The 15,050-nt window shown below is 47.8% G+C and overlaps 1 protein-coding gene across 1 annotated transcript in view; it reads left to right on the top strand.

Moving 5' to 3' along the window:
- Positions 1 to 530: 530 nt before the first annotated feature.
- The window catches only part of LOC147090575 (GRB10-interacting GYF protein 2-like), a 136,616-nt gene continuing 122,096 nt past the window's right edge, over positions 531 to 15,050 (top strand). The window contains exons 1-3 of the mRNA XM_085977074.1: positions 531 to 629; positions 4,660 to 4,737; positions 5,696 to 5,851. The gene's annotated coding sequence lies outside the window, so the exon portion shown is untranslated. The remainder of the gene's footprint in view (positions 630 to 4,659; positions 4,738 to 5,695; positions 5,852 to 15,050) is intronic.

Raw genomic sequence — 15,050 nt, 5'->3', positions numbered from 1 at the left:
TGTAGCCCTGTCTCTCTCTCTCTCTCTGTGTAGTCCTCTCTCTCTCCCTGTCTCTCTCTGTGTGGTGTGTGTAGCCCTGTCTCTCTGTGTGTGGTGTGTGTAGCCCTGTCTCTCTCTCTCTCCCTGTCTCTCTGTGTGTGGTGTGTGTAGCCCTGTCTCTCTCTCTCTCTCTGTGGTGTGTGTAGCCCTGTCTCTCTCTCTCTCTGTGTAGTCCTGTCTCTCTCTCTCTCTCTCTCTCCCTGTCTCTCTCTGTGTGTGGTGTGTGAAGCCCTGTCTCTCTCTGTGTGTGGAGCCCTGTCTCTATCTGTGTGTGGTATGTGAAGCCCTGTCTCTCTCTGTGTTTGTAGCCCTGTCTCTCTCTCTCTGTGTGGTGTGAATCTGTCTGTGTGTGTGAAGTCCTCTCTCTCTCTGTGTGACGGCCTCTCTCTCTGAGGTGATTTTCCCGCCCGGCACGTGGTGCGGGGGCTGCCGATATCCGGGTTCTCGGGGAGGCGGGGCTCCGGGGGGCCGCGTCACGTGACGGCCTGCGCGGCGGCCATCTTAGAATCGGAGAATCGGCGGCGGCGGAGAGAGAGAAAGAGAGAGAGAGAGAGAGGCGGACCCGGACCCTGGACCCGCTCTAACCCGAGGTAACCAGGCTTCCTGGCCGTACACCCGGCACCCGCACCTCCGCCTCATCCTCTCGCTCCCACCCCGAGTTACCAAGGCGCTCCCCCCCCTTCCTCCACCCTCCCCGGCCTCTGCTCTCAGGCGAGGCCGCGGCTTTCGGGCCTACATGGTGGTGGTGGTGGTGTTGGGTGGGAATGGAGGCCCTCCCCCCCCCCCCCCCCCTTTCCTCCTCCTCCTCCTTGTTTGGTCTCAGGTTTGTGGTTAGAGAGAGAGACAGAAGGAAAATAAACCTGCACCTCCCCCCAAACCCCGCCGTCAAATAAATGAAAATTCATATTTTTTTCAGTAAATTATGCAGAATTAATATTTCAAAAGCGCGCACACTTTTTTTTTGTTTGAATTAAGCTGTGAGTTGGGTTAAAATGTCCACAAAACCCAACCAGAAAGGTGATCTCCAAAACAGACGTGGCAGCTCTGATTCAAGCAAGGTTGTTTGGGAATTGAGAGGCCTTATCACTGTTTGTTTTTAAACATCTTTTGAGCTGTGATAATTGTCAGCTTTTAAAAATTAATATTTATTCATAATTAATAAATTAACCTTCCCTCTCCTCCAAAAATAAGCTGTTTCCACACCCCCATCCTTAGCAGCTGACAGTTTTTGTTTTGTTTGAATTTACTTTGCAGCTTCTACGTGAGGATCTAGATAAACCCAGCACAAGAAGGCTCTTTAAAATTATGATGCATTTTAATTTTTTTAAAAATATGAGGCCGTTACAAAGTAGTGCAGCTGACAGTTTTTATTCTGGAGTTACTTTGCATCTGCTAGCTGCGATGCTGTGGGCTCTCAATCCACCCAGCAAAAGAAGGCTGTCCTCTGTTTAAATTGAACGTGCGTTTTTAATTTTCTCTTTTAAATATGATGCAGTCGTGAAGTGGTGTCGTTGGGCTGGTGTGTGTGTACCTGCTTGCAAACACTTTCTCCTGTGACCTTAGTCCTCTGTGCTTGAAGCAGTCCCCCCCCCCCCCAAAACGTTCTCGCCGTCTCTTTCCTCATTCAGAACAGTTGTGTTTTTGCTGGTTTTAAAAGCTGTGTAGGATCTTTGCCTCCTCCCCCCCTGTGTTTGGCTACCTTTTTATTCCCCGCTGGGGAAAAGGAGAGGGGAAAATTACTGTTTTTCGCAGGAGGTAAATATTTCCAAGCTTCCTGTCGTGTGCACTTGAAAATGTTTTGATGGATCGAGCCTGGCTCGAGCCGGGGCCTGTTGCGGGCTTTGCAACTGAAAAAGATTAAAAATGTCTTCCCTTCTTGCAGCCGTTTGTTGCTGTCTTGGTCGTGAGGTCACGGTAGCCTTTAAAAATAAAGTGTGTCATTTTTAACGTTAATGTACCTCGGCGGTTAAGAGCAATCTATATGCCGCAGATGGTGGTTTAAAACAGAGTTGTGTTCTGCAGTCTAATTGTTTTTGGCACTGTGCCATGTGAAAGGGTACGGTTATATATTTCAAGCTCTTTGCTTTTGTAATGTAATTGTAATGTAAACTTCTGAAATGGTATAAGCTGATGTATTGCTGGCTGACTGGCATGTACACGTGTAATAATTCTGTGGTTAAAAGCGATTGTAGAAAAATCACGGTGTCTTCGCCTGTTGATCGCATGTGTATATGTACAATGCTGTCCTGTAGCTTTGACATTGTGGCTCGAGTACTGTTTAACCACTGGCACAGTTTGCTGTTTGCAAAGAGTGCATGTGGTCCAGTTGTCTGAATTGAATTGTTGACTGATGCCGAGATTGATTCCTCAGAATCTTGAGCTGAAATGGGGAGTTGAGTATGGAGACAAAGTTGATCTGCATGATAGTAGTGTGTCTGACTCTATTGGAGGAGCAGCTAAATGTAGTACTCGGTGCAAAGAACAGTAAGAGCCAGAGTATTGTTGAAGGCTAGTATTTCTTCCTTCTTTCTCTTCCCCCCCCCCCCCCCCCCCCCCCCCCCCCGCCCCTTCAGTTTTGTCATTCCCGAAAATTGTAACTTGTGGTTCTGTGTGCACCAGCAGTACCCTGGTATGTTGATGGTGGTTGTCCCCTGTGAGCTTAACGGGTTAGCATCACGGCCTCTCCTGCGACTGTCAAGATGTGTATTTCCCGGTGCAGTCTGGATTGTGAAGAAGGCTGATGTTCCCAGTCCAGGGACACCAGTGCGAATTAAGGTGTCCCATTGTTGCTGGGGCCGGGATCACCAAATTCAGCTCCGATCGGGGTGAAATCTAGGAGCTAGATGTAGAAGTCTGTATAGCTTTGTGTCAATCTAGATGGTGCATTCACTCTATGAACTGTTGAGACGAGCGCATTGACCTTTTTGAATCTCCTTACAGTTGTAGTCTGACTAGTTACAATGGCCTAACTAACTGGCTGCCATTTGTTGAAAACTGAAATCTGTAAAATGCAATGCTCTTTGAGGTCAAGGGTGTTACACTGTAAAGTCTGAGGTACAGGTGCATCTGTGTCGTAAATAAGGATGCAAAGCATTTTTTTTCCCCAAGTGCAAAGCCTCGTCCCTATGTCCCTACTTGATCCCACATGACAGCAAGATACGAGTTGTCAAGGATTGGGAACATCCCACAACTCCTACTTTGCTTGTGCAGGTGTCACTGCCCTACGCATCTCTTGTGACTGTGCAGGTAGCTTATTTGTGTTTGCCATTGCAGCTCATCTCCTGGTTGCCAGGAGGCTTGCAGCAGTGGTATACGTGGATAAATGTGAGGTTATCCACTTTGGTGGCAAAAACAGGAAGGCAGATTATTATCTGAATGGCAATAGATTGGGAGAAGGGGAAGTGCAACGAGACCTGGGTGTCCTTGTGCACCAGTCGCAGAAGGTAAGCATGCAGGTGCAGCAGGCGGTTAAGGAGGCAAATGGTATGTTGGCCTTCGTAGCGAGAGGGTTCGAGTACAAGAACAAGGATGTCTTGCTGCAGTTGTACAGGGCCTTGGTGAGACCACACCTTGAGTATTGTGTGCAGTTTTGGTCGCCTTATCTGAGGAAGGATGTTCTTGCCATGGAAGGAGTTCAGCGAAGATTCACCAGGCTGATACCCAGGATGGCAGGAATGACGTTTGAGGAGAGATTGGGTCGATTGGGCTTGTACTCGCTGGAGTTTAGAAGAATGAGAGGGGATCTCATTGAAACTTATAAAATTCTGACAGGACAGACTAGATGCAGGAAGGATGTTCCCGATGGTCGGGAAGTCCAGAACCAGGGGTCACAGTCTAAAGATAAGGGGTAGGCCATTTAGGACAGAAATGAGGAGGAATTTCTTCACCCAGAGAGTGGTGAACCTGTGGAATTCTCTACCACAGAAGGCAGTAGAGGCCAATTCATTAAATATATTCAAGAAGGAGTTGGATATATTTCTTAAGGCTAAAGGGATCAAGGGATATGGGGAGAAAGCAGGGACAGGGTACTGAATTTGGATGATCAGCCATGATCGCATTGAATGGCGGAGCAGGCTCGAGGGGCCGAATGGCCTACTCCTGCTCCTATCTTCTATGTTTTTTAACTGGGTAGCAGTTCCACCAATACTGGCGGCCCTGCCATAAATAACCCAAGTTTCCACTCTTCACGTGAGCATAGGCTGTTTGACTATGGAAGGTGTCACTGTCGTGCCCTGGTCCGTACAGACCAGGAACGTCTCTGGTCCGATTCCTGGCTTGTGCTGCAGAAGCTTGATCTCCGAAGTAGGCCTGGATTTGCCTCTGTCAAGAAGGGACAAGTCTGCCAGGATTCCTGCTCCTGATTACGATCCAGCGACCTCAGCTGGATGTTGGAGCAGGAGAGGGCAGGGCTTGGCTGTGATAGCCTGCCATAGCCAACTGATATTCAGTGCCTAGTCTCGCACACAAAGGATGGTGGCTTTAGGCAGATGAAGGTCTTCAAAACAAAATGTTCAATAAGGGGTCCTGTTGAAGAACCTGGCCATGATTTTCCCGATTTCATTTCTTTAGTTCATGAATGGCCGTAGTTTCTAACGCCTTTTACTTTTTCCCCCTCTGCAGATCTATTTCTTTCAGGTGGTGGTGAGACATCAGGTCATCAGAATAATACTCTGCAAACGCATTTCTGGCTGTAGCGCAGTAAGTAACACTTCTGTCTGAGTTCTGTTTACAATGTGGGAGCAAAGTTTTAAATTCGGTCTTGTCGCTGGGATTTGGGTCAACTGTAATATATGAAATATGTGAAATATTCATACTTTGTCCACTTGAAATGATAACAGTTGGTGCAGTTATTGTCCTTCCAAGCTTGGGTTGAGCATAAGAAATAGGAGCAGGAGTAGGCCATTCAGCCCCTCGAGCCTGCTCCGCCATTTAATGAGATCATGGCTGATCTGATCTTGGCCTCAACTCCACGTTCCTGCCCGCTCCCCATAACCCTCGACTCCCCTGTTGCTCAAAAATCTGTCTATCTCCGCCTTGAATATATTCACTGACTCCGCCTCCACAGCTCTCTGGGGTAGAGAATACCAAAGATTCACGATCCTCTGAGAGAAGAAATTCCTCCTCATCTCCATCTTAAATGGGCGACCCCTAATCCTGAAACTATGCCCCCTAGTTCTAGATTCCCCCACTAGGGGAAACATCCTCTCGGCATCTACCCTGTCAAGCCCCCTCAGAATCTTATGTTTCAATAAGATCACCTCTCATTCTTCTAAACTCCAATGAGCGTAGGCCCAACCTGCTCAACCTTTCCTCAAGACAACCCCTTCATCTCCGGAATCAACCTCGTGAACCTTCTCTGAACTGCTGCCAATGCAAATATATCCTTCCTTAAATAAGGGGACCAAAACTGAACGCAGTACTCCAGGTGTGGTCTCACCAGCGCCCTGTACAGTTGTGTTTGCAGGGAGTGCTTTTAACACTCGGGTGTAGTAATGGTGGGCCTCATTGCACAGTTTTTAACTTCTCTTCCCCCTCCCCATAGCATAACGTTACCAATATGCTATACAGTCCCAATGTCGCATGTTCATATTTTCAACATCTGCTGTTGCGCTGTGTTTAAGCACGACTCATTTGCACCGCGTCTCTTTCCTTGAAGGTTTCATTAACGGCTGAAATCCTGTCCTGACACAAACCAGAAGGGACGCAGAGTTGCCACCCATGGCCTTCTGATGCACTAGTCTCTATGGCTGCCAGCGCTCGACTTCGAGTCAGACGCTGTCCCCACCAATATTTGAATTAACTGCAAATACACGTAAGTAGATGTGATGGAGCAAGTTGCTGAATTCCACGCTGTGAGCTGAGGGCAGGCATTGAAGCAAGATCTATATTTACAGAGCCCTCGTTGGTGTCCCACTGTCAGACAAGCCGCTGTCTTGTGTTTCTGATTCTGAAGCCGCTTTTACACGTGTTAAACGTGCTCCTGTGTAGGGAGAGAACCTCGGTGCACGCAGTCTCCCATCTTGTAGCGTTTGTTACAGGCGCTGAGCTGCGTGGACAAGGAAGATCCCAGGTTAATCTGTGTTAGCTGGGGTGGAGATAAAGGTCTTGCAACTGGCACCTGTGTGAGGGAGGGGGAAAGTTGTGTAATATGGAGACTGGACTGCTCCAGTGCAAATACAGCAATGAGCAGCCTTCACCCAATAGCAGATTCGCAGACCTGTATTTTTGTTGGTCTATTTTTAAAAAGTCCCCTCTTCCCAAAACCCTCGTTCCCTCACAGTCAAACCTCTCCACGATGTGAGTACATTACTTCAGATAAAGGTGTAGCCATGTGGCTTAGCAAATTTACCTAGTGAATAGCTGAGCTGTGTGGCTAAGGAAGATCCCAGGTATGGTGAGTTAGCTGGGGTGGTGATGAGAGCCCTACAACTGTGTTAGGGAAGGGAACGTTGGCTAGATTTTTGCTCCTAATTGTTATCCATTGCTTCCCTCTTCTCCCTTCCCCCCCCCCCCCCCCCCCCCACCACCACCACCTTGCTGGATATGTCGGCACTGGTATTGGATAAGGACAGGATGGAGAAGTTGGTTGTGACATCTCCTGCAGTTGAATAGCCCTCAGGACACTTCTTCAGAGCACACACATGAAGAATGAGCACTTTGATGAGCTGTTAGCGTGGATCTATTCCCCAGCAAGAGTGAGTGTGTTCAGAAGAGGGATGGAATTGCTTTTTCTGGTCGGCGCGGGGGGAGTAGGACGAGAAGAATATGTCCAGCACTGGGGATACGAGGGTGCTGGGAATGAAGTCCAGTTGAAATCGGTCCCGAAAAATCAATATATTTTTAATCACAAAGTTTCTACAATCAATCTAATCTTGATCCTTTCCCAAAGTTACAGTTGACCCTGCAGCAGAACTTTACCCCAGGCTTCTTTATAAAAATGTAGGATTACTGCTGGTGTTGAGACGCCTCACTTATTGAACAGATTAGATGATTGTCATAAGCTGCGAGATTCTGCTTGAGTGGTTTATGCAAATTGTCTGACCTCCCTATTTAAAACCCGTTATTACCCTAACTCTTGCACAGTCATGTTTTGGGGATTAGAATTTTTTTTTTTGGCCACTGGAAATTATTTTGCAATTGAGTTGCGTTTTAAATCAAAGTCAATGCCAAACCAGTTTTAAAATGAAAGGCCACGGGCTGCAGGCATTGGAAAATGTGTGTTAAAGGCAGATGAGCCAGTGGGGATGGCACAGCTCACAGTTTATTCCATACTGATCTGTTCATATATATATAATATATACTAGCAGGGGGGGCCCGGCGTTGCCAGGGCAGTTTAGAGGGCCGCGCGGTTGACGGCTGCCTGCTGCCGCTCCCCCGCTCTGTGTCTCGGGCCGAGCGGTTTTGAGGCCTGGCCCGAGTGACCCCAACTCACCTCCCGCTCCGGCGGGCCGACGCAGCTGCCCCGCTCGCTGTTGAGGAAAAGCAGGGGGAAAAATGGCGGCGAAGTTTCGGGAGGCTGCAGGATTAGGTCCTGCCCGTGACTCACCGATTGGTCAACCGTCAGGTCACTGAACTGTAGGCTTGGTCAACCATCACGTCACTCAACGCTAATGAGCGGTAGGATTGGTCAACCGCTAATGAGCGGATTTTTGAACGTTTTTTGTATACTGTCGGAACAATTTTTGTCTGACCAAAAAGTAAATACGCCTATGACACTCCCCTGATCATCAGCTTTCTTTTGATATAACATATGTGTAGGTACGCTCTATAACTTTTGAGTGTATAGCAGCACAGAAACAGGCCATTCGGCCCAACCAGTCCAGGCCGGCGTTTTCGAGCCTCCTCCCGTCCTTCCTCATCTAACTCTTATCAGCATAACCCTCTATTCCCTTCTCCCTCATGCTTATCTGGCCGCCCCTTAATTGCATCGATACTATTCACCTCAACCACTCCCTGTGGTAGCGAGTTCCACATTCTCACCACTGGGTAAAGAAGCTTCTTCTGAATTCCCTATTTGATTTCTTGGTGACTATCTTATATTGATAGCCTCTAGTTTTGCTCTTCCCCACAAGTGGAAACACTCTCTTGTGTGTCTGCTACACGCTCTCTGTTGTCTAATCCCAGGCCCACTAGCCAGGATGACCAAGGATGCTGAGCCTTTTGTCATTTCATTTCAGGTGGCCAGACAAGTGCATGCTCATTGTGGTGAGGGTATTACTATTCATGTGGGCACGGCACACGGTGCCTGCAGAAAATATTATTTCTGGGAGAGGGGTGGTGGGGCGGGGGCTAGTCGGTTTGGTTGACAGGCCTGCTGGTCAATCCCATAAACGGAAAGGTGTCAATGACACTTGCCCTGCTTCCTGGGGCCAGAATTGCCAGGGAAAAGGGACGTGGGCATAGGCAGGCAAGTTTTAAATAAGAGGCTGAGGGATGTAGGCCTGTGGCCAGGAGCTGGGAGCTGAGAATGCAGCTGGTCAGCTGTTGCAGCAAGAAGTGGTCTGAACGAAAAGTAACACCAAAAAGAAGTCGGCCGGCCTACGAGAGGGCTCTCCACCTGGTTTATCGTACAATAGTGCAGCACAGGAGGCCGCCATTCGGCCCATCGAATCTGTGCCGGCTCTTTCGAAGAGCAATCCAGTTAGCCCCACTCCCCACCGCTCTTTCCCCATATCCCTGCAATTTTTTTTCCTTCAAGTATTTATCCAATTCCCTTTTGAAGGCTACTATTGAATCTGTATCCACCACCCCATCAGGCAGCGCATTCCTAATCCTAATCACGCGTTGCGTAAAAAAGATTTCCCTCGCCTCTGGTTCTTTTGCCAATGACCTTAAATCGGTGCCCTCTGGTGATCGACCGTTCAGCCACTGGAAACAGTTTCTCTTTATTTACTCGATCTAAATCTTTCATGATTTTGAACACCTCTATCAAATCTCTTAGCCTTCTCTGCTCCAAGGAGAACAACCCCAGCTTCTCCAGTCTATCCACGTAACTGAAGTCCCTCATCTGATTCTAATAAATCTCTTCTGCACCCTCTCCAAAGCCTTCGCGTCCTTTCCAAAGTGCGGTGCCCAGAATTGGACACACTGCTCCAGCTGGCTTTTATATACTCTTTTATTTATATATTTTTTTCCTCATGTATCTGGCCTTAAGTGTTTCTTAGTCCGACTTTGAAGGATTGAAGAAGCACTTGCGAGGGCACTTGTAAGGGTCACAGTATCCAGTTCCGATTACACGGGGTCCTGTTGTTGCATCCCTGGGTTACGCTCTCACATAGTTAGATATTGGGCAGCCTCTAAATATAAGGTGCTCAGCCTGCTTATGGAAGTGACCAGAGCTGCTGCACCGAAGAATATATAAGACAGATGTTAAACTTGCAATGATATACAGGAAACTTTGGTTTATCCGGAGGTTAACTGTCTGGAATGCTCGAGCCACCGGCAAAAATCAGGAGCTGTTTCGTTAGTTTTTTTCTTTTCGTTGCTTTTTTTTTCACCAGTCAAGCTCTGCAAGGTCTCGCTGAAGTTGTTGCTAAGCTACAGAGACGCTTGCAAGGTACGGCCGACTGTTTAGAAGCTGTTGCAACAGGGTTTGTTGCTAGATACGGAGCTCAAAATCTCCGTATGTTTCAACATTAGCGCTGGTTTGTCCGGCAGTTTTGATGGGACGGCAACAGCTCGGTCCCATCGGTGCCGGATAGCACAAAGTTTCCTGTATACAGATATATTAAATTAAAATAAATGGCTTCCACCCCCCACAAAAAAAAACGAGCCCAGCTCATGAAGCAACTGCAACGCTGTCCCACTGGCTGCTGTGGCAATCTTCAGGAATATTTGTGGTTGTAATTTTTAAAAATTTGCTCTTGGGGTGAGAGACATTACGAGTCAAACATGTAGTGTGGCACTGGAGTCACGTGTAAAAAGACAGACAGACTTGCATTCATACAACGCCTTTCGCGACCTCCGGATGTCCCAGAGCGCTTTCAAGCCAGTGAAGTACCTTTGAAGTGTAGTCACTGCTGTAATCACAGAATCACAGAAACCCCACAGTGCAGATAGAGGCCATTTCGGCCCATCGAGCCTGCACCGACACATATCCCACCCGATCCCCGTAACCCCTACACCAACACATATCCCACCCTATCCCCGTAACCCCACGTATTTAATCCCCCTAACACTAAGGGTCAATTTATCATAGCCGATCAACCTAACCCGCACATCTTTGGACTGTGGGAGGAAACCGGAGCACCCGGAGGAAACCCGCGGCAGCCAATTTGCGCACAGCAAGCTCCCACAGACAGCAATGTGATAACGACCAGATCATCTGTTTTAGTGATGTTGAGTGTCGGCCAAACTGGGTAGAGATGGGAGGAACCTTTACCCGTATGACGTTGATGAACCTGTGGCTTGTTAAAACCTGGCAGTTTTCATGGCCATTTTTTTTGTGGAGCTTGCCCACAGATTGCCAGTTGTGTTGAGTTAAGTTTCCATGGGGGCATTTGGATCAGTCCAGTACCGTAACCACCACACTACCCTACCTCTGGCATGATGTTGGACCATGTCAGATGTAGCCCGATGAGATATTTATCCATTTGTGACCTTTTCGTGTTTCCCTTTACTTTGGACATTTGAGCACTTTTGTACTTTTATGCCCATTCTTCGTTAGCCTTGCCTGATAGCCTACGGCTAAAAAAGGCAGATCCACACCTCTTGCAGGCTGGTGTTGGTGCTCCCTGCGACTGACCAGGCAAGTCCCTACGCTTCTCCACCGCTCAGCACTTCCTTTCTCAATGCGATTAGGATCGGGAATGGAGTGGGTATCAAGATTGTCTTGGTTCTGGAGTGGGACATTATTTCCTCTTGCTCTTTCAAAAAATAATTTTGTTTTGCTTTCTCCCCCCTCCCCTCTTACTCTCTGATTTTGCCACGTTGGGGAATATCCCCTTCTGAGTGAGCACGCAGTCACTGACTTTCAGCTGTGCCATTGCTTTCCTAATGGACTACTGAAATTTGAACAATTCTTGCTTCTCCTTTTTATTTATTTATTCATTCATGGGATGTGGGTGTTGCTGGCAAGGCCAGCATTTATTGCCCATCCCTAATTGTCCTTGAGAAGGAGGTGGTGAGCCGCCGCCTTGAACTGCTGCAGTCCGTGTGCTGAAGGTACTCTCATAGCGCTGTTACGTAGGGAGTTCCAGGATTTTGATACGGCAATATATTTCCAAATCAGGATGATGTGTGACTTGGAGGTTGGGGAGTTTCCGTATGCCTGCTGCCCTCGTCATTCGAGGTCGTAGGTTTGGGAGGTGCTGCCGAAGAAGGCTTGGTGAGTTCCTGCAGTGCATCTTGTAGATGGTACACACGGCAGCCATGGTGCGCTGGTGGTGGAGGGAGTGGATGTTTAAGGTGGTGGATGGGGTGCCAATCAAGCGGACTGCTTTGTCCTGGATGGTGTCGAGCTTCTTGAGTGTTGTTGGAGCTGCACACATCCAGGCCAGTGGAGAGTATTCCATCACACTCCTGACTTGTGCCTCGTAGATGGTGGAAAGGCTTTGGGGAGTCAGGAGGTGAGACACTCGCTGCAGAACACCCAGCCTCGACCTGCTCTTGTAGTCACGGTATTTATGTGGCCGGTCCAGTTAAGTTTCTCCCATACAGTAATCTCCTGGCTGTTCCGCTGCAGTGAGGATGAGATTTGCATCTCACCTAACCTTTCGCTGAATTCTGTAGAGAATTGAGTGTTTGATATAGAATTATAGAAATTCACTTACATATAATGTATATACTGTCAGTCGTATCACAGGGAGGCCACAACCGATGCTTGCAAACATTTCAGCAATAGGAATGAAAACCGTAGCAATTTTAGTGGCAGAGCGACCAGTTGTTGCATCCCTCCTACTACCCCAGCACAGAAAAGGAAGTGAACTTTTAGTTACCCCCTCCTAATTCTTTGCTCCTTTGGCTAGGGGTCTGTCTTTCCTTGCGTTTTGCTGAAGCGCTTTGGGATGCTTTTGTACTTTAATGGGACTATATTCGTGCAAGATGCTGTCGTCTCCATCTATCTATGCTCTCTGGTCTATACATCCTAGTGCTGCATTGAGCTGCCTATAAACTTGAGGTCATCCAAAACTCTGCCACCCGTGTGCTAAGTCCCATTGCTCGCTGACCTACATTGGCTCCCAGTTAAGCAACACCTCGATTTTTAAAATTCTCATCCTTGTTTTCAAATCCCTCCACGGGCTCGCCCCTCCCTATCTCTGTAATCTCCTCCAGCCCTATAATCCCCCTAGACCTCGGCGCTCTGCCTATTCTGGCCTTTTGAGCATCCCGAATTTTAATCGCTCCACCATTGGCGGCCATGCCTTCAGCTGCCTAGGCCCTAAGCTCTGGAATTCCTCTCCGCTTCTTTTTCCTCAAAGACACTCCTTAAAACCTACCTCTTCGACTAAGCTTTTGGTCATCTGCCCATACATCTCCTTTATATGGCTTGGTGTCTTTTTTTTTGTTAACACCCCTGCGAAGCGCCTTGGGATGTCTTCTTATGTTAAAGACGCTCTATAAACCGAAGTTGTTGCTGCTTATACCCACCAGGCCACTGGGGAAGTTGGGTGAAGAATGTCGAGCTATTTAACCCTTTGGCTGGACTCAGATGTTCGGCTGTAGAAGCGGCATGTCCACCAACACAATCTTAAAGCACGCCCCGTTCTTGCTAATTCTACTGAGATTGAGATGACGATTTAAAAATAACCTGCTTGAGATGCTTCCTCTGTGTATGAGAGTACAACCCAGCAAGCGTATGTTGGTCTTGAAAACTCTCCAGAAGTTAATTGGACCAGTTGCACCCCTACTGACTCGGTTCTGTTGTTAAGTCTACCGGTCCTTTTCAAGTAGATCTGTTTCTGGGCCCCTGTAATCAGTTTATAGAATCTATACTGTTGCAGAGACCTTCAGCAGGAATGATTCTTTCAAAAAGTAATGCTCCACCTTTACTCAAGGCGCTGATTCGGGAGGGGCTCTTCCTCCAATACCTTGCCCAAGTGACCATTCTTCACCGGTGAGCCCAATGTCTGCACCTGGACACTTTTGAGCAGGGGTCTTTGGATGGCAATCTGGTGTGGTAACCAAGGGGTGCCGATTCCCAATTTTAGAACTTCCTGTTATCGACTAACCTGGCACAGAATCAAACCTGATTTGTATGGCTCAAATATACACACTGCCTTTATCATCGAGAGTGGGGAGAAAAGCACTCGCCGTCCTCGCTAATTCTACTGACCCAAATACAACTCGCCTTGGACAAATCCATCCCAACATCACAGTTCACCTCCTTGCCGTTACTATAATGATGTCTTGTAGTCCTGCTATTGGGACATTTTTAAGAATACAAGCAATAGCAGGAGAAGGCCATTTGGCCCTTCTCTGCCATTCAGTAAGATCGTGGCTGATCTTTTATCTCAACTCCACCTTCCCTTCCTATCCCCATATCCCTTGGTTCCCTTAGTATCCACAAATCTATCGATCTCAGTCTTGAATATACTCAATAACTGAGCATCCACAGCCCTCTGGGGTAGAGAATTCCAAAGATTCACTCTTATAAATAATATGCATCAAACATAAAAGCTTTCTGTGCTCTGCCCCAGCAATTTATTACAGCCCCTCCTACTGCACCAGTGTGACAATTTTAATTGTCTCACAATGCCATTCCCAAGGATTTGGATTGCTATTGCTGAAACTCATTTCGCACGGGATTCTCGTAGTCAGCAGGAGGGGTTTTCATCTCCGTCTGGGCTGCATTTGTTTGAAAATAAATGCCAGAGGTTAAAGGCCAGAGTTCAACCTATTGCAGCGCTCTGTTTTCTTCATTTCCAGTTGGTCCAGTTCTCACCGCGTTGGTACATTAATGTTAACACCATTTGCCTGCTACGTGAGTTGGGCGGTTAAATGAGTGGTGCTTTTTAAACATTAACATGCGGCAAATCACCAGTGGACTAGCGCGTATGTGAATTCACAAGCGTATTTAAGCCACACTTGTTAAGATAAGTCAAAAACAAACCCGTAGCGTCTCATTTTATTACAGAGGATATAATTGTAGTGTGCTTCACAATTTGCACCACAGCAGTCCTACTTGTCTTGGGCAAGTGCTCGGCAATGTGCGCTGTTTTCCTCTGTCAGTGTGGACGACAAACTTTTCCCACCTTTCTTCGCATGATGCAGTCTGGCTCCCTATCTGGGTGCTGCTTCACAGCGCACCGCAATGTTAAACCCGCAGAGCCATTGTCGGCTGGTGTTTGCTGTGACCGCTTCACAGTTTTCATCCGGTCCTGATCTCCCTCGTCGTCATGGTCTGTGACGTTGGCGCGTATTGCGTCATCGGCGTCCGTTTCGGATACGGCGCGCCGTGGTCACCAAGGTGTGATGGCTGAGAGGATTCTTCCTCGTACCCTGTCTGGTGCTTTCGGTGTCGCTTTTTTCTGCCACTGTTTCGCCTGCGCTTTCCACCTCAACCGTGAGAATGCCCAGCTTTCCTGAAGCAGCGCTGGATTGTTTATTGACCAGCAGCGCCCCATGCATGCATGCTTCAACAGGCGCACGGCATCTAACCGTTTCTTTTTTACTCACTGGGATGCACTCAGTTCTGCGTTGGGAGTCCAGTTCTTCAAGGATTCTCTCTCTCATTAATCAAACATTACAGTAAATTATGCCCTGGTCCAAGGACTGGATCATACAGCTTGTGTTGGCAGGGAGGAATATAAGGCGCAGGTAAGCGAGGTCGTCCAGTTTGCGATCCCACATGCGTACCCATTCAGAAAATATATCTGCAGTCATCCAGACGCTTCTACGCGTACGGTCAATCACTGGCAGCTGGTGAACGCTTTTAAAACAACTAGGGTTTCATGATTTTCAAAACATTAAGGATCGTATTTTTCATTACCATCATACGCAGCAAACTACGACAGAAATTCTTTCCGCAGTTTTTTTTTGGCCAAGCGGTGCTTCCATTATGAAGGCAAGTG

The sequence above is a fragment of the Somniosus microcephalus genome, unplaced genomic scaffold, assembly GCF_052327205.1.
Source record: "Somniosus microcephalus isolate GS21.2 unplaced genomic scaffold, FLI_Smic_1.0 unresolved_chr4, whole genome shotgun sequence".
Taxonomy (NCBI): Eukaryota; Metazoa; Chordata; class Chondrichthyes; order Squaliformes; family Somniosidae; genus Somniosus; species Somniosus microcephalus.
Note: the sequence above shows the minus strand (reverse complement) of the source record. Positions and strands in the feature narration are given on the sequence as shown.